Source organism: Eubalaena glacialis, chromosome 12, assembly GCF_028564815.1.
Source record: "Eubalaena glacialis isolate mEubGla1 chromosome 12, mEubGla1.1.hap2.+ XY, whole genome shotgun sequence".
Taxonomy (NCBI): Eukaryota; Metazoa; Chordata; class Mammalia; order Artiodactyla; family Balaenidae; genus Eubalaena; species Eubalaena glacialis.
The window spans coordinates 12,081,680-12,107,461 of NC_083727.1; the positions used below are offsets into that span (position 1 = coordinate 12,081,680).

Genomic DNA, 25,782 nt, shown 5'->3' on the forward strand with positions numbered 1-25,782 from the left:
AGGGTTCTCACTTTAGAACCTGATGATAGAAAAAAGTCTGAAGCTGACTTGTTAGAATGTGAGTATTAAAAGAAAAAAAACTGTTAGATTCTTTCAATTCCCTTTAAATTAAACCCCAATTTGCTTAAGGAGTCTATTAGTTAAGCCAAATTCAAGGTGAAACTTGATCCAAACCTCCCCCTGCACCCCACCCTCAGTTTTTTATTCTAACCAGTATACCACTGTTTGAGGCAAGTTGGAGGTGAGGCTTCCAGTCATGTTTCCAAATATATGTAGTAGGTTTTTCATTTTAACTCTTTTGTACCTAAGAATGTACAGCCACAAAATTCAAAAGGGCTGACGTTTCTTTGGTGGCAATTATCAAACACAGTTTAAAACGCAAATAATGGGAACAAATAATTAAACCTTTACTAATCCCCTAAATCACAGTCTTGCAACTAGACATGAACCGCAGCTCCCAGGAGCAGGACTTACCTGCAGTCTGGTTTGTGCGCTGAGGGAGATTAATGGTCAGTCGACTTGACAGGGCCCTGGGAGCGAGGCAGCATGGTTAGCAAGTGAGAGGAGTGAGTCCATGAAATGATCCTGAAAAACAGAAATAGGAGTAAACTCTGTCAAGCGTTTTACACCCATTAAACGAAGGTTTCATGTAAATTACCTGAAGAAACAACAGGTGCCCAGAATCCCTGTCAAAATAATAAATGGAATGTCTGTGAGCGGCGTGATCCATCGGGGTTGTTTGGAAGATGTGAAGGAAGCCAGGACCAACCCCTCCACCCACCCCTCCCCCACCCACCCCTCCCCCACCTTGCAAAGGCCTTTCACTCCACACAGTCTGCATTCAAATGTACGCCTTTGTTTCAGGGGAGAGCAGGTGAAAGTGCTGCCCTGAGTCATGGCTCATCTGTCACCACCGCTAGGAAAACAACTCATAGAAGCATCGTCCTGGTGGGGCGAGAACGGGTCCCTGTTCCCCATTTGACGAAGCAGCAAAAACAAAACCCAAAATGTAAAGTCACAGGGAAACAGCCCTTGGCTAAAATAATGCGTGTCAGAGAGGCGGACCCGGTCGATGAGATGAAAAGGTTTTCTCCAGCACCTGCTTGGGTCTCACTGCACAAGGCTACAGGCAGGAAGCCCACCTTTGAGGGAAAGAGGGGGGGCTTGGGGGTGCTGCCATCTGGCTGTGCTCACTGCCGGACACAAAGCCTTTATTTCCGCCACAGACAGAGCGAGCAGAGCAGTGAGGGGCCACTAGTGACTTTTTTCCTCTTAAAAAAAAATGTTATTTGTAATTGTGGTACAACACGTGTAACATTTACCATCTGAACCAATTTCAAGTGTACAGACAGTAACGTGAAACACGTTCACATCGTTATGCAATCCATCTCCAGAATGCTTTTCATCTTGCAAAACTAAATCTCCGTACATTAAACAACTCCCCACCTCACCCTCTCCCCCATCTCCCCAGTCCCTTGTAACAACCATTCTATTTTCTGTCTCTATGAATTTGATAGCTCTAGGTACATTATGTAAGTGGAATCATACAGGATTTGTTGTTTGTGACTGGCTTATTTCATTTAGCATAACGTCTTCGAGGCTCATCTGTGTTGCAGCATGCATCAGAATTTCCTTCCTTTTTAAGGCTGAATAATATTCCATTGTATGTGTACACAATTTGTTTATCCATTCATCTGTAAATGGATACCTAGAGACTGCTTTCTACCTCTTGGCCATTGTGAATAATGCTGCTATGAACATAGGTGTACAAATATCTCTTCAATACTCAGCTTTTACTTCCTTTGGGTATATACCCAGAAATGGAATTGCTGGATCATATGGTAATTCTATTTTTCATTTTTCAAGGCACCACCATACTGTTTTCCATAGCAGCGGCACCATTTTACATTCCCACCAACAGTTCACAGACTTCTAATTTCTTTACATCTTCACCAATACTTGTGATTTTCTATTTGTTTGTTTTATATAGTGGCCATCCTACAGTATGAGATGATATTTTACTGTGGTCTTGATTTGCATTTCCCTAATGATTAGTGATGTTGAGCATTTTTTCATGGTTTATTAGCCACTTGTATAGCTTCTTTGGAGGGTTCGATGGTGACTTTTAAAGTTCATGAAGCACTGGCACGGGACCTAAGTATGTCCAATGAGGCCAAAGACACAAGTTTATCTGGGACGATCCACACACACACATTTTAAATTGAAAAAAAAAATTTTAAATGTCAAAGATTTCCCACTTAGGCATCAGCAGGAGATCTAACAGTCTTTATAAAGACTGAGGCCAGCATCTAACTAACAAAGTCTGAAATGGGACCGACTACATTACTGACCACACCTTCCCGTGGGCAGCTCTCCCAAACATCTAAAAGGCAGAAGAGCCACTGGTTGAGCTGCCACTAAAAAGTGGCCCCCGTGATACCTCTGACACGGGAGCTAGAACACAAGAACCCCACCTTTTGAAACTTCAAAACCTGAGTTGTCTGTCTTTTCTCAGCTACACTCTTTTAACATAGGAACTAAAAGTGGCCAGAGAAGCTCCCAGCTGCCGGGTCTGAGACCTCACACAATAAGCTGATGGGCGTGAGCCTTTGTGCTTGTGTACTTTCATCAAGACCAAGGTCTGGTGATGACCCACAGGTGAAAGTCTCCTGGCGGCTCTTTGTCGGGCCCTTCTGATCCCAGGATCACGTGCCCAAAGACGAGCTCACACAGCACTGGCTCAAGGCCCCCAACCCAGCGGCATAAAGCTGCCACTGAGAGAGGGTCCGGCTGGGTCAGCCGCTCAAGGACACACAAAGACAGGGGTTCAAAGGCGCAGAATGGCTCAGGGTTGGAAGTCTATGCCCCAGCAGCAGATTGTAACCTCAACTTGTCTTACTCCTTTTGAAGTTAAATAGCTTAATTTTAAATTTCATGTCCTATTTTAAAACACATAGCCCTGAACCCTGTCCTTTCTGAGGTGCTGTCCATAAGGCCTGCAACTTCGGGGCTCACAGAAGCATTTAATAAACACCTGTTGAATTGAATGAAAGCAACTTCACCTGTTAGAAGGTTGATCTGGGCACAGACTAAGAGCAGGAATCATCCCAACAGGATCTGGCTGAAAGACTGATGTATTAATCCATGAGGCGATGTCTCAATAATTAACACAGTACTGCCTGGAGAAAAGCCGAAAGGTGGATACAACGTGCGATGTGACATGTGGACGATGCTGACCAGCTGTTCAACATCCCTAGTCAATCAATCCCACAAAAGGAAAACAGCCTTAAACTGTAGCAAGAAGAATTTAACAAATATTTATGAGGAATTTATTGACAGAGAAGGGTAATCTCTGAGGGAAACTTTAGATCTGTCCCTGAGGAGTTTGGCAAATTGAACTGCTATTTATCTGTCATGCTTCAGCTGTGATTTTTTTTTTGTCTGAAAGCAAGAGAATAAACAGGTCAGGTTTTCTGCAACCCTGACTCTCTGAACTCTTTTACTAAGGGAATTTTATGGTAGTCAAGTTAAAAAAAAAAATTTTATTGATAGAAAGCAGGCTGACAATATCAAAATGACAGATTTCCCGTGAAATTTTTTTTTTTTTTAATTTTATTTATTTATTTTTGGCTGTGTTGGGTCTTCGTTTCTGCGCGAGGGCTTTCTCTAGTTGCGGCAAGCAGGGGCCACTCTTCATCGCGGTGCGCGGGCCTCTCACTGTCGCGGCCTCTCTTGTTGCGGAGCACAGGCTCCAGACGCGCAGGCTCAGTAGTTGTGGCTCACGGGCCCAGTTGCTCCGTGGCATGTGGGATCTTCCCAGACCAGGGCTTGAACCCGTGTCCCCTGCATTGGCAGGCAGATTCTCAACCACTGCGCCACCAGGGAAGCCCGTGAAATTTTTTTAAAAGAAAAGAAATAGCTAAAAGCCCCCAATAGAAAAAAGCATGCACATTGGGTACACTAACCTGCAGTCATTAATACACATCAGGTACACTAATGTACAACAAGGCCCACAGTTGACCCAGAGAAAATTTAAGTGACGTCACTCAAGAATAAATGAAAGGGTGCTAAGACTGTGTGTACTTCACCAATATTCTATGCTGTGTATACACTTTTTTTACAATTATTTTTTATTTATTGAATAATAATAAAATATTGGAATTTTAAAAAATTGATCACAATCTCCTGAACCTAAAAACAACCCTTGTCTTTTGTTTTCTACATTCCCTTCCAATCCCCAATCTTACGAATATGCTATGTAGCTTTTTAAGCTAAAATCACAAACAAGAATGGATGTTTTTTCCTTTTTTTTTTTTAAATTGAAGTATAGTTGATTTACAATGTTGTGTTAGTTTCAGGTGTACAGCAAAGTGATTCATATACATATGATTCAGTTATATATATATGTATTTATATGTATATATATATATATATCTCACATATACATTCTTTTTCAGATTCTTTTCCCTTATACTTTATTACAAAATATTGAGTATAGTTCCCTGTGCTGTACAGTAGATCCTTGTTATCTATTTTATATATAGTACTGTGCATATGTTAATCCCAAACTCTTAATTTAAACTTTTTAAAATTGCAATCAATTACCACCCCAGAAATGTCCAGCAAGGTGGAGGAATTCCACAAATAACAGAATCCATCAGAATCCCAGCAGCCACTGTGACCTACTGAATCTCACAGCAGGAATCTTTTAGGAGGAAATTCAAGATTTACCTTTTCTTCACTTGCCTTGAGCTTGGGCTTGAACTGATGTGTCAGATTGCCAAATTCTCTGCTTCCACGTAGTATAGAGTTCAGAGCAAAGGAAACTAAAATCCTCCAACTCTGCTTGGTCTCCGCCTGTGCCGGCTGCCGAGATGGAGCAACTACAGGGAAATCAGAGACGCCCGAGCAGGCCAGATGGGGCTGTGAGCAGGGCTGGGGGCTGACCGGTGATGGCGAGCGTAACGGAGGCGTGGGGACACAGAACAAAAGCCAGACTTACGGCTTGGCGAGGCAGTGAAGGGGAGCTCAACAAGATATCAACGAGGCTTCTCACGTAATATTAGAAAGATTTTTATACTGAAAGAGGAGCCTCATCATTGGACAAGACAAACATTTCAGATAGTGATAAGAGCTGGAAAAAAAGATAAGAAAAGGACTAACCATTAATCATAACAATATCTACTTGGTCCCCTTTACTTAGGGGTGGGAGGCTGAGGGGAGCTTCACTCATTAAGGAGACAAATCTCAGAATCCTTGTCTGGTTTGTGTCACAGAACTTGGGTTTAAGACCTGCTTCCAGCTCTTAAACAGCATGTGAGTTTCAGGTCGAACTACTTATGCTTTCTGAATCTCTTTTTCCCCATTTGCAACTTGAGGATAAAAGTATCTGTCCTACCTACCTCATGGATAGAGAATCGAGTGTGGAAATATATGTGAAACCACCTAAAAAACTGTGAAACATAAATATACAGTACTATTATTAATTTTTAGTGATAAATTTAACTTGGTGTACTATGATATCAGATCTTATAACAGTCTGCTGTTTCATTTTATTAACTATTAATCAGTACATTAATTATTACATATGTTTATATATATAAATTTGGAACTTTCCAAGTTCCATTGTTAGCACTGATTTTGATTTTGATCAATTCCCCAATAATTACAGCATATAAAACTATCTAATTTGCCACATGTGTCAAATGTCAACAGAAACAATGACACAAACCATGTACTTGTATTATTACATGCTAGAAAGTGTAGAAATGTAACCTAAGTGTTCACTGAACAACTGGCGAATCTCAGCCACGGCGATCTTGGTCCCGAAGGGACATTTGGCAATATCTAGAAACATTTTTGGTTGTCACGCTGGGGCACTGGCATCGAGCAGGTAGAGTTCAGAGATGCTGCTAATCATCTTACAACGCACAGGACAGTCCCCACAATAAATAATTACTTGACTCCATACGTCATTAGTGTTGAGGCTAAGAAACCCTGCCTTAAAATGTTACTGCCTGTCTCATTACAAACACTAAAATACAAGAACAAATATGCCGAAAAATCTAAAACCAAAGCATTCAAACTCTGTCAAGGACCCAAACTTACTAACAAACTCTGTAAATACAGCCGGAACCTGCTTCTCCCATCTTGCCTCAAGGAAGCGCACTCCAAATGCACGGATACCCGGACTCGAAGGAGCTCATTTCTAATCATCAGAAAACTTGAACCCAATTTGTATGAAGAGGCAGGAGAAAGGAACATATGGTCTCCATAGGAATAGTGCTGAGGGAGAGAAACCCTTATAAATAAAGTGGGCAGAAAGCGGGCTGCTGCTAAGGGCCTCAAAAGCTAAGCATCCATTGTGGAGCCCCATTGGGTCTATTTCAGTTCAGCAGGATTCCTTCCAAATGCATATTAACAGATGAAAAGACAAACCAATCTGCAGCAAGGGATGCCTAACAGGACCTCAGTCGACAAGCATGGCTGGTATTCAGCAGGGGAAAAGCAATAAATTCCACAGAGACAATAGCCCAGCTTTTTGCATAGTTCATCACCTTAGTAAGCCAATTTCTCGCAAGCAGGGTCTCAGCACTCACACCTGTTTTCATAAAAAGAAAAACTTTAACATCTGCAGCATTGCTTACAGAAGTGTTTGTCCAAGGGTTCATGATGCATTGTTGGCTCATGAAATTCATTTAATGATTTAATACCAGTATTTTCAAAGGAATGGAATAGAATAGGAATGGAGCAGAGACTATAATAAAATAGAAAATAGAGAATTGTATCCCAATAATGGTAAAAATTGTTCTATGACATTAAATTTTTTTGTGTGCTTATATGTTTGCCTGTATACTGGGTGGTGAAGTAAAATTATATCTCCTTGAGTAATAGTCTGAAAAAAGAACTTGAAAACAGTGATTTATAAAACCGCAAGTAGCAGTTTCATCAGAATGGCACATCCATTCTAATAAGACCCAAGGACAACCCAAGTGTAGGGAGTCTTGAAACATCCAAAAAATTATCACCCAAGGCAAACACTTCAGGTAGAGAGAAGAAAAGCGAGAGAGAAAAGGACTCTCCGCTATTGATGTGCAGTTCTGGGCACCACATGTGACGTCCTCACCCTCCTGCAGGCTACAGATTAAGAGAAACTTTCATTGGACATTCAGACCCTTCCTATGAAAGTTAAAAATGACGCCATAAAAAGAAACGAAATTGAGTTATTTGTAGTGAGGTGGATGGAGTTAGAGTCTGTCATACAGAGTGAAGTAAGTCAGAAAGAGAAAAACAAATACAGTATGCTAACACATATATATGGAATCTAAGGAGAAAAAAAAAAAAAAAGGTCATGAAGAACCTAGTGGCAAGATGGGAATAAAGACACAGACCTACTAGAGAATGGACTTGAGGATATGGGGAGGGGGAAGGGTAAGATGTGACAAAGTGAGAGAGTGGCATGGACATATATACACTACCAAATGTAAAATAGATAGCTAGTGGGAAGCAGCCACATAGCACAGGGAGATTAGCTCAGTGCTTTGTGACCACCTAGAGGGGTGGGATAGGGAGGGTGGGAGGGAGGGAGATGCAAGAGGGAAGAGATATAGGAACATATGTATATGTATAACTGATTCACTTTGTTATAAAGCAGAAACTAACACACCATTGTAAAGCAATTATACTCCAATAAAAATGTTAAAAAAATAAAAAGAAAAACAAAAAAAAGAAAAAAATGACCCCATAAAGAAGTCAGCCAAAGAACTGAGTCTTGAGGATGTGTGAGATTCTGCTAGATGAAGAAAGAAAAGGACATTCCAAGGAATAGAAAATGGCACATCCAAAGACACGGGCGCTCCAGGACCACTTGCTGAATCCGTATGTGACTGAATTAACAAGTGAACTAAGCAGAGAAAGCCCCCAGCTTGTTCAGGAAAGGTGACAAGGGCAGCAGGGGCTGAGCACAAGTGTCAGGGATAACGTTGAGAGAGATGAGGAGGAAGAGGTAAGAGGGGAAGGAGGGATGAGGGAGAGGAGGCTGGGGGAGACCTTGCCTGTCCCTGCCCATCACCTTCGCGCCCTCCCCACTGTCCCCAGGAGCACCACACATGAGCCATCTCCTAGGGACACCCTGGGACACCATCTGGGAAGGAGTCCACAGTAATCAGTAGCTCGAAGCCCAGCGCGGGAGGCAGTGTTGGCAAAAGAAGAAAATGTCCTTAGTGTTCGCAGAAACTTGGGAACTGATGTGAAATAGGAGTTCCACTCACCAACTCAACTTGAATTTCCGCAGACCCGCCTATACATCCACCCGTGTGCTGGGCACTGGAGAGAAACAAGAGTGATATTTGATCTGATCCCTTCCCCAGAGGGGCTTATCAGCTTGTGTAGGAAGGGGGAGCAATGATTAACAGGAAACATTTGTAGAATCAATAAGCGAGTTTACAACAACTTTAACAGCACTGAGTTTATGAGAGACGTGGTGAGACCAACAGTCCCACAAATATTACTGGTATGTTTCTGGAATGTCAGTGAGTTGAGAGGCCCAGCTACCTCTGAGCCATCACAGAAACTGAAAATATTTCAGGGGTTTTTTAAAAATCAACTTTTCAATAAAAATTACAGAACTAACATAGTCTAAAATAAAACCATCCATGTAAAGATAAAACTTTTTTTTCTTTCAAAAATTATCAAAATGTATCTCATACGTTTTCATCCCTGCTCTTTCTAGCACAGTAGCATGGATTTTTTTTTTTTTCTTTTTTTTTAGTATCAAATGTTGGGACTTCCCTGGTGGCACAGTGGTTAAGAATCCGCCTGCCAATGCAGGGGACACAGGTTCGAGCCCTGGTCCGGGAAGATCCTACATGCCGCAGAGCAACTAAACCCATGCGCCACAACTACTGAGCCTGCGCTCAAGAGCCACAACTACTGAGCCCACGCGCCACAACTACTGAAGCTCGTGTGCCTAGAGCCCATGCTCCGCAACAAGAGAAGCCACCACAATGAGAAGACTGTGCACCGCAACGAAAGAGTAGCCCCGGCTCGCCGCAACTAGAGAAAGCCCGCGCGCAGCAACGAAGACCCCACACGGCCAAAAATAAATTAATTAATTAAATAAAAATAAATTTATAAAGAAAAAAAATCGCTGACCTTAAAAAATGTATATATCAAATGTTGAGTCCCACTCTGCATTTTCTCCCAAGTGTACTTCAAGTCTCATCCACAATTTGGCCAACAGCCTGGTCTCTACAGACCTTATACTGCTTTGGTGACGGCTGGAACCAAAGATGCACAAGATTCAAAATGGTTAGCATGACTTTTAAATAACCCTCTTTTGTAACTTGGGATTCAAAATGGTTTGCATGACTTTTAAATGACCTCTCTTTTTTAACTTTTAGGAACATGAGCCATTCCACAACAAGCGAGTTCAGACATGGGTAGGCACCTCCCAAGCTTCACACCAAGATGAAAACAGCAGACCATGCATCGGAATCCCAGGCTATAACCACATGGTTTCTCACTGACTCGGAGACCTGTCTGTAAGGCACGTGCTTCAGTAAATCAGAAGCAGGCATTGCACTCCTAAACCTCAGTCATGTCCTGCGAACAAAATATACCGTGGTCATTGTACCAGGTTATTCTCAGCAAAGTATTTCTTCATTATATACTGTTCCATTTAAGTTAAAAAATGAACAGGCTTAAACCACACATTTCTCCCCTCATTTAAACAGGGGCTTTCCTCCCCCTCATACATGTGTAACTATTTTCCTTCCATTCGGCTTGTAGCCTGATTGAAGCCTTCATTTCTATAAGTCTATGTCTTAAAGCCACAATATAAGTTGTTCTTGGGCCTGAAGGTAAAATGAAACCAATCACTGCTGAACTTTTCCATAAATCATACATTATTCAAAATAAACCTGATAAGATTTTAGCTAGTAACTTTACAGAAACTTTCAGGAAAAAAAAAAAAAAAAGAATAGCATTAGTATGTATAGTTTAAATTTCATAATTTACAGGAATTGAAAAGTTTTGATACCTCAAGTAGATGGGCATGCAGAGAGACAGGGAAGGATTTAATATGTCCTGAGATGCTGTGTGCCAGGGCTACCCAGGGCACAAGAACCCCAAGAGCTTAGCTAATCATCCCTGTTTTATAGGAAAGGGAATGTTAGCCTCCAGGGATTAAATAATTTGACCAAGATCCCGCAGGGGCAAAGGTAGAAATCCAACCTGGATTTCTTTAATTTTTAAAAAAATATATATATTTACATCAATACAATTTTAAATGTTTCTGTACTTTTTAAACCTGAAAACATCCCATATCTTTTTTTAAAAAGTACAATCTAACTCTCAGTTTCCTCCTTTAGAAGAATGATTGTGATCCATGCCCCTTTCATAAATACCTTTCCCTAGCGGTATCCGTTCTCCAAGCAGCAAAGGCTTCCACAGCTGGGGATGGGAACATGATAAAATGAAAAACTACAATTTTAAGTTAACTAAGGAGCTGGAAGTTTAAAATGTAGTTATTCTATTCTGCTGCTTTGCAACAACATTACACAAACCACAGTTTTGTTTTCTTGATAGTTTAAGCTACGTGGTCATTATTCTAAGTATCAAGACCATAGAATAACCAAGGGGAATCTTCCTGAAGTTTCCATTTCATCTACTGCTAAGTAATTTAAACATTGTTGCCATAATAAAGAAACATAGATCACGAAGTAAAATATAAAATTTACATTCTGAGATAAAGCATAGGAAGTCAATGATATTTAGCATTTACATTAGGTTGCTTTAGCTACCTCATCGGATATCCTAAGTAGGATATATTTCCATTGAATAATGTGATAAATGTTTCCTGAGCAATTAGTCTGTGCTAGAACTGTTCTGGGCCCTGGGATATAGCAATAAATACACCTCCCCCCCCCCAAAAAAAATCCCTTTCATGGAGCTTATATTATAGTGGGGAGACTGAACGATAAACCAGGAAGGTAAGTAAATTATATATTAGAAGGTGATTAAGTACTTTAGCAAAAAACTAAAGAGTGAAGGGGGAAATAGGCAATATGGGGAGAGGGGAGCTATAGGTTTAGAAAGGGGAGCGGAGAAGTCCTCATGACTGGTGACATTTAAGCAAGGACTTGCTGGAGGGGAGAACATGCGGATTCTGGGGAAAGAAAGAGCCTCTGAAGCAGAGGACAGAAGGTGCAAACGCCCAGATTGGTGGACAGGCAGGAGGTCAGCTCGGCTAGAGCAGGAGCCGTCAGAGGGGCCAAAGAGCCAGAGGGCGCAGCCGAAGGGACATTGTAAGGACTCTGGCTTTCACACTGAGATGGCAAGTCATGATTAGAGGGCTCATCATGGGGCATATTTCAAGAGGACCCCTGCAGCTGCCCTGGGGATCTGGACCGCTGGCAGCAAGGGGGAAGCCAGGGCCTGTTGGGCTGGGAGGGTAATTCACACGAGACGTGATGTGGGTTGCACTCAGGTGGGAGGGTTGGGAGTCTGGAGACAGGTGAAGGGAGAGCCAACAGGAGTCTCAGGTGGTTGGGAGTGAGCGGTGACAGGTCAAGGATGACACCGCGATCTTCAGACTAAGCCACCGGGAGAATGGGGAAGGCAGAGCAGAGCGGGCTTGGGAGGAAGACAAGGAGGTGGGGTCTGCTTTTGCCAGGTGGGAGATGCCCACTGGACATCAAAGTGGCAACGCTGAGTAGACACTGGGATTTAGGAGCCTAGAGTTCCAGGGAGAGATGGGCCTGAGGTACAAATTTTCTATCACCCACGTGAAGATGGTATTTAAAACATACACTGGGGCTTCCCTGGTGGTGCAGTGGTTAAGAATCCGCCTGCCAATGCAGGGGACACGGGTTCGAGCCCTGGCCCGGGAAGATCCCACATGCCACGAAGCAACTAAGCCCGTGAGCCACAACTACTGAGCCCACGTGCCACAACTACTGAAGCCCGCGTGCCTAGATCCCATGCTCCACAACAAGGGAAGCCACCGCATTGAGAAGCCCATGCACCGCAACAAAGAGTAGCCCTCGCTCGCTGCAACTACAGAAAGCCGGCGCACAGCAACGAAGACCCAACACAGCCAAAAATAAATAAATAAAAATTAAATAAATTTATTTTAAAAAAAAAAACATACACTGGATGAGCTCCCCGAGGGAATAAGTAAACAAAGGAAAGAGAAGAGGCCCAAGGAGGCCCGGTAGGGCTCCAACACCAAGAGGCCAAGAAATAAGGAGAAACAGGAAGAGCGGTCAGTGGATCCAATTAAGAGGAAACCAAGAAAATATGTTGCTGACAAAGCCCACTGAAAAAAGGCTTTTCAGGGAGGAGATCATGAGCAAGTACAAATGCTTCTGATAGTTCATGTAACAAGGACTGAGAACAGAGCCCTGGGCTCAGCAACGTGGAGGCTATCGGTGAACTTGACCGGAGCAGAGTCCAGGTGGAGAAAGCTGGGTTGGAGTGAGTCTGAGGATGAGGTCCATGAAACTGAAGATGGTGAATAGAGACAACTTGTCAAGGAGTTTTACTGTAAAGAAGAGAGAATCAGGCGGTAGGAATCTAAAAAAAGTGTGTGTGTGTGTGTGTGTGTGTGTGTGTGTGTGTGTGTGTGTCTTCAGAAGAAATCCGAGAATTTGATGTGGCAGGAGACAGAGGGGAAATTCTGGTGTTGTCCTTTATTAGCCAAAGGGGAAGGAGGCTTCTCCCCAAGCCTGTTCATGCCCTAGAGGGGGGAACTGGCCCTAGAGCCATGACGCTCTACTATTAGAGAAACTTCAGAAAAACATCTGAGAACTAATAATAAACACACGAGGTAAGGCACCAGGACAAAAGGGTATCAACTCTAGTAAGGAACTTTTTGGCAAATTATTTCTCACTGTGTCTTCTTATAATTTCCAGTTTTTTTTCTCTCTAGGTCACATGTAGGGTAGAAAAAGTAAGTCAAGGTTTTTGCTATGTTCCGGTTACTTCTGGGTTTGGGGGTCGTTTTGTATTTAACTTTTGACTAATTTGTGATCATGCTATCAATTGTCAATGGAATATATATGTATATACATATATGTGACTGTGTGTGTGTGTCTGTGTTCCATGAATGTGGGTACACTTTTCATGAAGCTCTTTACTCTCTATTACCTTTTGATATCTTGGGTTTTCTTGGCTTATGTCTGTCTGTGAACAATGCTGCCTTTCACTTGTCACTCTACCTTCCAGGAGTGGCTACAGATGACTTGAAAACAAATCTATTTTCATTCTCTCCACTCAGAGTTTCTTTTCATTGGCTTTAATGGTATGGACTTTTAGCTTTTGTCTTTCCCAGCCCATACACTCTGCATCTCTTTAGCCCTTCACATCTCAGCAATCCTACTCAATTCTGCAACTAGAGATGTGTCAAGGTCAAGTACAAAAACAGGATGGGGATTATTATTGCTTTCCAGTGTTGTCCTAAAGATACCCAGGATTTCTAAACCTTTATTTAAGTTTTAGGAACACCCTGGACCAACTTCATCCCAACACTATCTGCAGCACTTACCACATCCCTTTCCTAGAACAAAATGATTACTTAGTCTATCACTTTATATGTAAAGTTTATTTTTCCAAAAGGGCCTTACATTACCTTGGCACCAAAGTTAAAGTCCATCTGCTGTCTTCCGTTCCCTTCCAGAGCCTCTCTTGTCAGGCACAGAACTAATGAAAACGTCAGTCTTCTATTAGAGTGGGATCATGGGGAAAAAACCTCTCAATATAAGGCCACAAAGAGGGACAGATTGACAGATGAAGTCTAGCCAAAGCTGCCTTGTCATATAGGTTAACACATGGGCACCTAACTCTCTCTCTGGCAATAGTCAATGGGAATGATGACCATCGACTGAGTGTACAGCTTTGAACTTCATTAGGATCCAAGAAAAACAAAAGTCTTTGTCTTGTCTCTGACTAGAGCTTTAAGCCTGTCTGGTTTGGTAAGTAAGTAAGTATGTAAGTCAATGAAAGAAAGAAAGGAAGGAAGGAAGGGAGGGAGGGAGAGAGAGAGAGAGAGGGAGGGAGGGACAGAGGAAAACGGGTACGTATGTGTCAATTTATAAAGATATATCAGAATGAGCCAAAGTATTCCCAATTAAAGAAACAGGTAGTGTAGGGAACGACCAACAAGATAACTGGTATCACATCCCAGCTTGGCAACCAACCATCTCAGTAACTTTGGACATGCCATTTCATTTCTGTAGGTTTTCAGTTGTCCCATTTGAAAAGTTGCCTAAGGTCCCTTTTCAACTCTACAATACTACAGACTATAAATAGCTGACAATAGAGTGTACGATGTATTCCTGGGATACTGACATTAACACCTCCTAGCATTTGGGAGTCCATCTGAGATAGAACTGAATAATCAAAAGACACTCAACCCACCATTACTAAAATTCAAACTGTTATAAACACAATGTTTAGAACCCTTCTGTGTCAACAGTCAGAAATTCAGGTTTATCAACTACTATTATTATTTCTTTTCCCTGTCTCTAATATTATTGCTATTTCTTTTGAGTCCATACCTTTATCTAATTTTTTTTTTTTTTTTTTTTTTTTTTAGTTTTTCTAGTAAAACCATTTTATCTTGTTCCTTATTTAAGGAACACAATTTCAAATGACAAATGCAAATTATTACTTATTTATTTATACTTATTATTACTCCCCTTTTAAGGGATCTCACTAATGGGGTTTATTATCTTTACGTAAATGAGTCTTACAAAGTGGGCTAAACCTGAAGGCACAGACAGACACAGAAAGGGGCCCCATCAGATATCTAAGGAGTGTGAGCTTTTCCCTCTAGGCTTCTCTCTGTGTTGTTTCCACATTCATTCGATAGCTGTTGAATAGGAAGAGGTTGTAGGGACCCTACACTAACTTTATACTTCTGAAAAAGGGAATGTGGCTCTTCTCAAACACAGTCTTGGACCACCAAGACAGAATCATCTGCTCTACTTAGTGGTTAAGTGAAGGACCATTTCAGAAGGATAATCTCTTGGCAAGGAGCCCAGCCCTTATCTCGCACTTCCAGGCATCCTAGATCAGGCCTGGGGTAAGGAGAAGGCTTTGCAAGTCACTCCCTCGGCACTAAAGTATTGAAAGAAAGGTGTTATCTACTTGCATTCAAAACACCATGTCAGTATGGAGTGGAGTCAGAAGGTTCTTCAACAGACTTCAGTTTCTGTCTACAACCTCTGGTGAAAATCAAAGTGGTTGACATGTGTTAATGTGACTACGCAAGAAGACAGGTGGGGTTTGCTCTGTCCCTGCTCTACGTGGCTGCCGGCTCTGTCACAGCAGCAATTTCTACATTCAAAGGAAGAGCAAGAAATAAAACACTACCAGCATTTCTACTAATTCTAACCTACCTGGACAGCATTCACATTCCTCCATCCCTAAAAGACATTTCTGTAAAGGAAGACACACATTGAAGAGGCACACACATCACCCACCCTAAAATAACTCATAACCTCATTCAACTGAAAGTAAGTACAAAACTAGAATCCCTAAGTATGACGGAGGGCCACAGTGAAACGCTGAGACGTGTTAGGGAAAACTCTAGCAGCTGTTCTGCAGTACACCGACTTTCCAGAAATTCTATAAATAATCTTCCAAGTTACAATGACTTCAAGAAAGCTTCCTATTTCTGTCTCTCCACCTACCAATTTTCCGAGAATTACATGCTTGGCCAAATTAACATAAAGCTGAGGGAAATACTCAGCCAAGCCGGGTTGCTCAATCCTTGCTGATAAACTCAGCGCTCAGACAAACGCCTAATGAATGAGCTGCCCCTGAGGGATTATGACATGAATCAATCATCCTACTTAAATAAAGCACTCCCCGCTGCCCCCCCCACACACAGATGACGAAGGATTCCCTTTCTTTCTCAGAAAGTTGGAGACAAAAGTTAAGGATAAACATGAATAAAGAGTGAACATCACATTACAAGTCTAAAAAGAAACTCTTAAACCAAGGAGCTCACTCAAGCTCAAAAGTAAGGTCTGAGGAAGTTACATAACGAGGAGGAAACTATAAAATATAATCTCTGCGCACATTTTCATTTCCCTTCGTGCCCTGAAAGAATTAACTGGTAAAGATAAGGTCATAGTCATTAGTGCTTTCACATGGTCAGACTGAGGAATGGCACTTTCTTGAGATAGCAGGAAAAATAAATCCATACAACGTACACCATCAGCTTTGGGGGAGAGTTAATTAGTAAAACGGGATGGGCAGCTGTGATAAATCACCAATAGGTGTGTGAAAGCATCTAGACACTCAACGTGAAAGGGACTGTTCCCTCATGCACACCAACGTGGGCAGCCCAAGTACAAAATAACGGAAAACAAAATTCAGCACATGATGACATGTTACCAAAAGGAACATTTCAAGAAACACTGACATCTCACATATAACATGAAGTCTCAACTGCAAAAGGGGGAAAATAAACATTTATCCCCTTACCTTTGCCAGAACTTTGGATGCAGCCAGTTCTTCTCAGGCTCTTTTAATTAGTCCACCAAGTTTCCCAGAGTCAAGGTCTATATACACATCCGTGGACTCCCTCTTCTTCCTGCTCACAGTAAGGCAGGAAACAACATCTAACACTTCAAATGCTCGGCCGTTAAGAGCTAAAAAGAGATCCAGTGCAATGCTGGATATATTTTTGTCTGCTAGCTACACACCCTCATCATGTTCAATTTTTTCCATTGGTGGAGGAGTATGATGCAGACTTAACCAGAAAGTGGTTTTCCACGGGCTGCCGGCAGCGATTAGGCAGGATAGCCTGCCATCAGGGCCTCGGAGCCGGGCTCGCCCATGACTGCGCTGCTGTTGGCCTCACATTCCAGAATTACCACCAAAGTTCCATAGGAACGCGGCTCCAGAGTTCGCTGAATAAAGGTTTACTCACTTGAAGGGAGCCTCAGCTGCTTTCTTAAGCCTTCTCAGCAGGAAGAATACACACCTACCATCCTTGTGTTTAGAGCGGTAGTAAACATTCTATCTCCAAAACCACAGCTGGAATGTGACGGTCATTAAAACCCTGCCTCAAGAGCAGCCCTTCAAAATAATTTTGTGATTTGCAAAATAGCGGGTGTATGTACTCTGTGTGCCTTGCTGGAGTTACTTCGTTTTTCAGTGAAGTAGCAGTGCCCTACAGCGCCCTACATTGGAAGTCCCTGTTATCTCAAAGGGTCGCTATTTTCTCAAAAATTAACGTTGAATGGTTAATAAACAAAAAAAGGGATAGACCAGAGGTTCAAGGGTTAAGTCTTGCTGTACCTTTTGATGAAAGACCTTCCATTTAAAGTATGCCCAAAAGATAAAGCAACATTTTCAGATCATTTTATATTAGTTACTGGGGATGGAGGGGCTGCCAAATGGGAAAACAAGGTTACATCTGTGGAGCAGATTTTCAATTTTAATTTCAGTTTCAATTTTTGAAATTATAGTCCATAGAAGAAAACAGTTTAAGCAGAAGTTTCCAAGTTATCCTGGACAAACACATGGCAAGAGTTTTTTAAGAAAATACTTTTCATAAAAAAATGTGAATGGCTCTATACGTGCAACAGACAAGATTCTTACATAATATTAAAGACAAGATTCTAGTTTAGACATATAAGCTTTTAATTCCTTATCTTGCATGAAAAATGAATATATATGTACACACGCATAATCTACACATACAGGTACACACATGTGCAAACAGAATGCTGTTTCCATATAGTTTCCATGTAGTTAATACACGCTTGAAAATACACTTTCTAATCTTAGTTGACAAATAATAAGGGCCATTACATAAGATCATCAGCCCAATAGTTATCAAAAGTATTCTAACCTCCACAAAAACTTAAATTAGTGAACGTAGAACCAAGGAATTTTTAGTGCTGGTGGAGAAAAAGTGAAAAATTCCTTGCTCCAAGCCCCTCAGTTAGCAAATCAGAAATGAGGCTTTAAGTGACTTGCTCAAGGTCAGCAGCAGGCAGCAGAGCCAGGTCCTGCCACCCAAGTAACCACAAGTCAGAAGGTTGCCAGGGAAGCCAAGTCACATAACAGAAAACATGGGAATTCCCAAAATATTAATTTGACGTGTGTCTGTATTTAAAAATTCTCTGGGTAAATACAGAAGAAGCAAGTATGCTGTTTAAGTCACTTAGCTCCTGTTCCTTTAGATCCAGCACCATCATTTCTGTTACCAAAAAAATTAAGTAAAATAAAATATCAGCCAGCATTAAACAAGCATATGTTTTCCAAACAACCTTAAGACAGAAGAACTGCTCCTTGATGTGAAGGAGAGGAGGGGAATTATGTCAGAAAGAAGAAGGAAGTTTTAAAGAGATATGTTTCTGAGGGTGGAAAAAGTATCAGAAAAACAATTAATTGCGTGGAAACAGTTGCACATCCCTATTATTCTTAAGACAATTCTGACCTTTTGATACATTTTACACATAGATTGCTCTAAACCAGAACTACCCAAAAGACTGACTTATCTCTAACATTCCTCAGACACTTCCAATGGGTTTGCATTGCTTGGTTCCATTTTTTTATCACTGAGGTCACCCAAATAACTTTAGTTCTATGAATTTATAGAGTCACTGGGGGTTTCAAACTATGTCAGATTTTTCAAGTTCTTTAGACTTTGTCCAGCTACAGCAAAATACTCTCAGTTTAGTACTCCATCCTAAAATTACAAAACCCAGCATATTTCCACATCATAAAACCTAGACTTTATCTTTCTAATGCCTCATTCTGACATAATAATATAACTGGACATACGCATTAACAGGCATCTAAAACTGAATTCCTTGGCAAAGATCTCTGAGCATTATGTAAATTACTATTTGAGAAGTATTCTACCCTCAAACACACCATGCAAAATGACACATGTAAAAGCAAATATAGCAAAATGTTAACAATTATAGAATTCAAGTGGTGGGTTTACTGTTCATTATACAATTCTTTGGACTTTTCTGTATTTTTGCAAATTTTCTTAATAAAAGGTTGGGGGGAGATTGGGATTGACATATATACATTAACATGTATAAAGCAGATAACTAATAAGAACCTGCTATATAAAAAAAGTTTTGCAGGGTGGAAATTGAGACACAGATGTAGAGAACAAAGGTATGGACACCAAGGGGGGAAAGTGGTGGTGGGGGGGGTGGTGAGATGAATTGGGAGATTGGGATTGACATGTATACACTGATGTGTATAAAATGGATGACTAATAAGAACCTGCTGTATAAAAAGTAAATAAAAGGAAAAAAAAAAAGATACATGCACCCTAGTGTTCACTGCAGCACTATTTACAATAGCCAAGTCATGGAAACAACCTAAATGTCCATCAACAGAGGAATGGATAAAGAAGATGTGGTCCATGTATACAAGAGAATATTACTCAGCCATAAAAAAGAATGAAATAACACCATTTGCAGCAACATGGATGGACCTAGAGACTACCATACTAGGTGAAGTAAGTCAGACAGACAAAGACAAATATCATATGATATCCCTCATATGTGGAATCTAATTTTTAAAAATGATACAAATGAACTTATTTACAAAACAGAAACAGACTTACAGGTATCAAAAACAAACTTATGGTTACCAAAGGGGAAACAAGGGGCAGGGGGAGGGATAAATCAGGACCTTGGAATGAACATACACACACTACTATATATAAGATAGATAACCAACAAGGACCTACATGGCACAGGGAACTCTACTCAATATTCTGTGATAACCTATACGACAAAAGAATCTAAAAAAGACTGAATATATGTATATGTATAACTGAACAACTATACTCCAATAAAATTAAAAAAAAAAAGAGTGAAGCCATATATAGCTGAGACCACTCCTTTTTTGTTTATTTATTTGTTTCTTTATTTATTTTTGGCTGCATTGGGTCTTCTTTGCTGCGCGCGGGCTTTCTCTAGTTGTGGAGAGCAGGGGCTACTCTTCGTGGTGGTGTGCAGGCTTCTCACTGCAGTGTCTTCTCTTGTTGCGGAGCATGGGCTCTAGGCACGTGGGCTTCAGTAGTTGTGGCACGCGGGCTCAGTAGTTGTGGTGCACGGGCCTAGTTGCTCCACAGCATATGGGATCTTCCCGGACCAGGGCTCGAACCCATGTCCCCTGCATTGGCAGGCGGATTCTTAACCACTGCGCCACCAGTGAAGTCCCAAGCATCATTCTTTATTGATAATCTATAGTCAATTCTAAGGGCTTCATCTGGAGATATATATATATAGATATATACACACACACACATATATATATGTAAAATATAATAGTAATAATACATAAAGGCTAAAAACATAAATTACTTTTACCCAAACAGGATTCCAAAAGATCAAATAATCTCTCACAAATATAAACATCCACCTTTGAGGAAATTACACAAATGAGCAAAAAACTCCACAACACGCTCATGTGCTGAAAGAGCTTTTAGTCTGCTGCTGATGGAAAAGCAATACTTCAAATGACGTGGGTTGAAAAACCATGGCACTTGAGTAATGTCATTGCAAAAATGTCCTAGATGAAGGCAATACCAGAAGAAAATGAAACCTGCAAAATATTCATGTGAAAACCCTAAAATCCGAAGAAATATTACTTGGGGAGGTGACTTTTCTCCCCATTTCATCAAAAGGCACAAATCGAACAAGTCTGTTTCTAAAACCAAATGCTTCTGAATTAGACCAGAGACAAGTGAAAGCATGCATGGTTGGCCTTCATATCCAAACTGCCGTGAAGGTTTTACCTCCCATGTGTGACACTGAAAACCCACACAAGTGTACAACTGACACGTGCAATTCATTTGCTACCCAGTCATTGTTCCCTGGGGGCCGGCAAAACAGCTCAGGGCCCAGCCATTAGCGTCCCTCTGCCCTGACCTCAGACCCCGCTGTGTGATATTGGACACATCACCTAACTTAGCTTCTCAATCTACAAAATGGGGATGATATTACCTACCTCACAGAGCTGCTGTAAGGATTAAGTAAAATAATACATGTTGATTGTCTAACACAGTGCCTGTCTGAGAATGCAAACTCCATAAAGCAGAGATCTTGTTAAAAGTGTCTACTGTTCACATGAAAGAATGCTCAACATCATTAATCATTAGAGAAATGCAAATCAAAACTACAATGAGGTATCATCTCACACCGGTCAGAATGGCCATCATCAAAAAATCTAGAAACAATAAATGCTGGAGAGGGTGTGGAGAAAAGGGAACACTCTTGCACTGTTGGTGGGAATGTAAATTGATACAGCCACTATGGAGAACAGTATGGAGGTTCCTTAAAAAACTAAAAATAGAACTACCATACGACCCAGTAATCCCACTACTGGGCATATACCCTGAGAAAACCATAATTCAGAAAGAGTCATGTACCAAAATATTCATTGCAGCTCTGTTTACAATAGCCAGGACATGGAAGCAACCTAGGTGTCCATCATCGGATGAATGGATAAAGAAGATGTGGCACATATATACAATGGAATATTACTCAGCCATAAAAAGAAATGAAATGGAGGTATTTGTAATGAGGTGGATGGAGTTAGAGTCTGTCATACAGAGTGAAGTAAGTCAGAAAGAGAAAAAGAAATACAGTATGCTAACACATATATATGGAATCTAAGGGAAAAAAAATTTTTTAAAAAAAGGTCATGAAGAACCTAGTGGCAAGATGGGAATAAAGACACAGACCTACTAGAGAATGGACTTGAGGATATGGGGAGGGGGAGGGGTGAGATGTGACAGGGTGAGAGAGTGTCATGGACATATATACACTACCAAATGTGAAATAGATAGCTAGTGGGAAGCAGCCGCATAGCACAGGGAGATCAGCTCGGTGCTTTGTGACCACCTAGAGGGGTGGGATAGGGAGGGTGGGAGGGAGGGAGATGCAAGAGGGATGAGATATGGGAACATATGTATATGTATAACTGATTCACTTTGTTGTAGAGCGGAAGCTAACACACCATTGTAAAGCAATTATACTTCAATATGTTTAAAAAAAAAAAAAGTGTCTACTGTTAAGTCTAGTACTTTAAAATGTAACTGGCACACGATGAATAATACCCAATAAATATCCACTGAGTCAGTGAATGAATGAATGAATGAATGAATGGGAGATGACAGTGATGATGGCAGTGGGGGTGAACATGCAAAGAAAAGAGCATCTGGGAATTCCCTGGCGGTCCAGTGATTAGGACACTGTGCTTTCACTGCCGAGGGCCCAGGTTCAATCCCTGGTCGGGGAACTAAGATCCCGCAAGCCCCACAGTGCGGCCAAATAAATAAATAAATTAAATAAAATTATTAAAAAGAAAAGAGCATCTGGTGCAGTCTATGTCTTTGTGTCGGAAGCCTCTAAAACCCCTTTATTTAAAATAAGCCACCCACAAGTTCTCAATGCCCACTGAGCCCAACTTTCAGAGTTTCCACTTGAAATTCCCCAGTGGTTCTCCTGTAGCGTTTCCCATTCCAGGATGCTTCGGCCTCAAGAAGATGCCTGAGCAGCCCACGGCCATGCATCTTTAAAATCAGTCGACTTTAAGATAATTCAAAATGTAATGCTAGCATGGTACACATTGCTTTTAAACCACAGCTTCACAAATGTTGATTGAGGAGAAAACAGAGGGCTTCCCTAGTGGCGCAGTGGTTGAGAATCTGCCTGCCAATGCAGGGGACACGGGTTCGAGCCCTGGTCTGGGAGGATCCCACATGCCGCGGAGCAACTAGGCCCGTGAGCCACGATTACTGAGCCTGCGCGTCTGGAGCCTGTGCTCCGCTACAAGAGAGGCCGCGATAGTGAGAGGCCCGCGCATCGCAATGAAGAGTCGCCGCCCCCACTTGCGGCAACTAGAGAAAGCCCTCACACAGAAACGAAGACCCGACACAGCCAAAAATAAATAAATAAATAAATAAATAAATAAACCCAAAGTTTAAAAAAAAAAAAATTTATAAAAAAAGAAGAAAATAGAGCGCCCCCATAGAATCAATGAAAAACTTAGTATTTATTAAGTAAGAACAAAATTAAGAGCAAAATGAATGTTTAACTTTTTAAAAGCAAACTGGAGGTGCCTACAAAATTAATAGTCAATTTTAAGATGCTTCAAAATGCAATACTGGGGGGGGTGGGAGGGAGGTCCAAGAGGGAGGGGATATAGGTATAAAAAAAAAAAAACCAATACTAGCATGGTATGTATTGCTTTAAAACCACAACGAATCTAAATTTCATAATACAATCTTTTTCTAAGCATTTTAAAGGCATCAAATGTGCAAAAGAAATTTTTTAATGGAGATAATTATGAAAATGAGAGATTTTATGGTGTAAATGTTTATAAAGTCCAAGTGGTACCTTACATTCCATAACAAGCTAGCTCTAATAATTTAACCAAATGACCAGTTAATTACTTTTGTAAGAATGAGCAAATATTAAGTGATGTAAAAATTAAGATTTAAAACAAATTCTTAAAAAAAGTTTTCCTTTAAAAGGCCTTTTTCTGTAAGTCCTTATATCCAAATTAAATACACTTTGACAATTAACAGTTACTGACAATGTATAAAATGCTAAATTTTGAAATTAAATAGAATGCTTTATAACAAGGAACAGGTAAAATTTTTATATAAATGACAAAATCTGTATTAATAATCATGCTACCAAAAATAAAACCACAAAACGAGTTTCAGCTAAGGTAAAATAAAAAAATTTAGTAGAAAATAATCATTTAGGAATGATGCTTGCAAAATCCTGGTTTATAAATATTAACCACTAGACACATCTGTTTACATTTTTGAAGGGTTATATCAGAATATTTAAGAAAGTACAAGTAATCTGCCCAGAACTAAATGTAATTAAGAAGCATTATATTCTGCCTCTCACTCCACTCACAATATTTTCTTTTTAGGGACTGAAGTGAAACTGTTTTGGCTGAAAGGTTCCTGATCAGTTTAATTCAGAGAATAACTGAATCTGAGTTTTCGAAGAGACCGTGCAGGTCATCTATCGAGCCTGGTCTTGCTTCTAATTTGAGAACCGCCTCCAGTATCCTGACAGATGGGCCCATCTCTTCTCCCTAAATACACGGAGTGATGGGAAGTTCACAGCTCTATTAGGGAGCACATTCCACTGTTAAGTAACCAACCGATAGACGAGAACTCCTTCCCCGGCCTTTAGATCAGCCATCCTAAAAATTCCACTAATTAAGTTCAGTCTTTCTGTCATTATCCACACACATCCTACCCCCCTCTTCCACCCAATCACCCTACAAAACAACCGAAGTCAATGTTCACGGGTCTCCCCTGCTCTCTCCATCCCTTTTAGTTTATCTTCACCATGAAGCCAGGACCACCTTGTAAAACAGAACAAACAGACAACACCAGATTATGTTTTTCACTAAAAATTAAATGCACATGTTAGAGAGTCCTAAGGCTTCAGTCTTGTGCCTGAGGGAGCCCAGAGCACAGCTCTCTTGGTCACCCCACTCAGGCTAAACGAGGCCACAGGCCCTCTTTGGTGCCACAAAGTCTAGGGAACATTGGGGCTCCAGTGGAGAAGGCAGAAAGGAACCTAGTTCCAGAGTCCCCATGAGTGTGCAAATTACAGACTGTTGCCAGCCCACCGAGCAGGAGACCCAACAATTGATCTTAAGGAAGGCAAGGGAGTTTGCTGCTGAAAGAGAAGAAATGGCCTAAAATAAAAGCAAAAGAGTGGTGTCTGAACACAGAAGGAAAATTTTACTATCCAGAGGAGGGATCAGTCTCATACCTCCTGGGCTGTTTAAAATGTATGAATCAAGCAGGCCTGGGTGCTGCGTGCTTAAGAAGCAGAAACCATTTGTTTGTAAATGAAACGCGTGCACGTATTCTTCAGCACACACCAAAATGCTCTGTTCTGGTTTTTTTTTTTAAATATGAAACTCTACAGACATATCTTTCGTTTTTCCACTACTGATACAGAAGTAGACTGAACCTTTTCACTTTTCTCCTAATTCTACCAGAAGTAAAACAACTCAAGTAAACGAAAAACTCATTTCATTTTCAGTGTCAATCACGGCAACTGACACTCAGCGTCGGGGAGACTGCGTGCGTGGTGAGGACTGTGGCAAAGCGGCCCACGACGATCCGGCCCAAAGGGCTGCCCGCCGCCCGCCCCCCCCCCCCGCCCCCCGGGAATGCAGAACCCTGGGGATGCTGCCAGCTGAACCACCTTCTTAAGAAACACTGAAACTGCTACTTTTAGGTAAACTTTTCCATTTTTAAAGGTAGGCAACTAATTTAAATATCCTGAAAACACTTGTCAGGGACATATTTTGCAAACCCATCAGAGCTTATCCACAGCCCAGAACCAGCCAGAAGCCAACCAGTTTGCAACCTCGGATGTAAATGATACACCGCAAACAGGAAAATTTCAAATCCTGAAAAACATTTTCAAAGAAAACAATCAGCAGTCCCAACTCCCTGTCTGGGGGAGGCTAAATCCTGGGTCCCCATCCATCTTTGCACAACCAACTTGGCCAAGACACCCAGATGGGCAGGACTGATTTTGCAGACGGGGCCACATCTACAGAGGGGGCATCATAAAGGACCATACAGGCCACGGCACCCACCTTCCTGGTGAGTGGAGGAATCCTTTCTACGGAACTCTTGATCTGCAGCCAACGAGCCTCGGGACACCACATCTGCCCGCAAGTTCATTACCACGCAGGGTCACCCCTCTCACTTTCCCACAGCTCCTGAGAAAG

At 41.3% G+C, this 25,782-nt stretch overlaps 1 protein-coding gene across 6 annotated transcripts in view; it reads right to left on the reverse strand.

Annotated features, from left to right (window-relative positions):
- Positions 1-25,782, reverse strand: part of TIAM2 (TIAM Rac1 associated GEF 2) — a 228,390-nt gene that overhangs the window by 106,001 nt on the left and 96,607 nt on the right. For 2 of the 6 annotated variants that reach the window (XM_061207507.1, XM_061207502.1), the window contains exons 3-4: positions 8,271-8,325; positions 475-585 (exon numbers count right to left, since the gene is read on the reverse strand). The gene's annotated coding sequence lies outside the window, so the exon portion shown is untranslated. Of the gene's footprint in view, positions 1-474; positions 586-3,062; positions 3,145-4,731; positions 4,805-8,270; positions 8,326-16,494; positions 16,594-25,782 lie in introns of those variants that run through there. The other 4 variants (XM_061207506.1, XM_061207505.1, XM_061207504.1 and 1 more) reach the window with 4 other exon arrangements.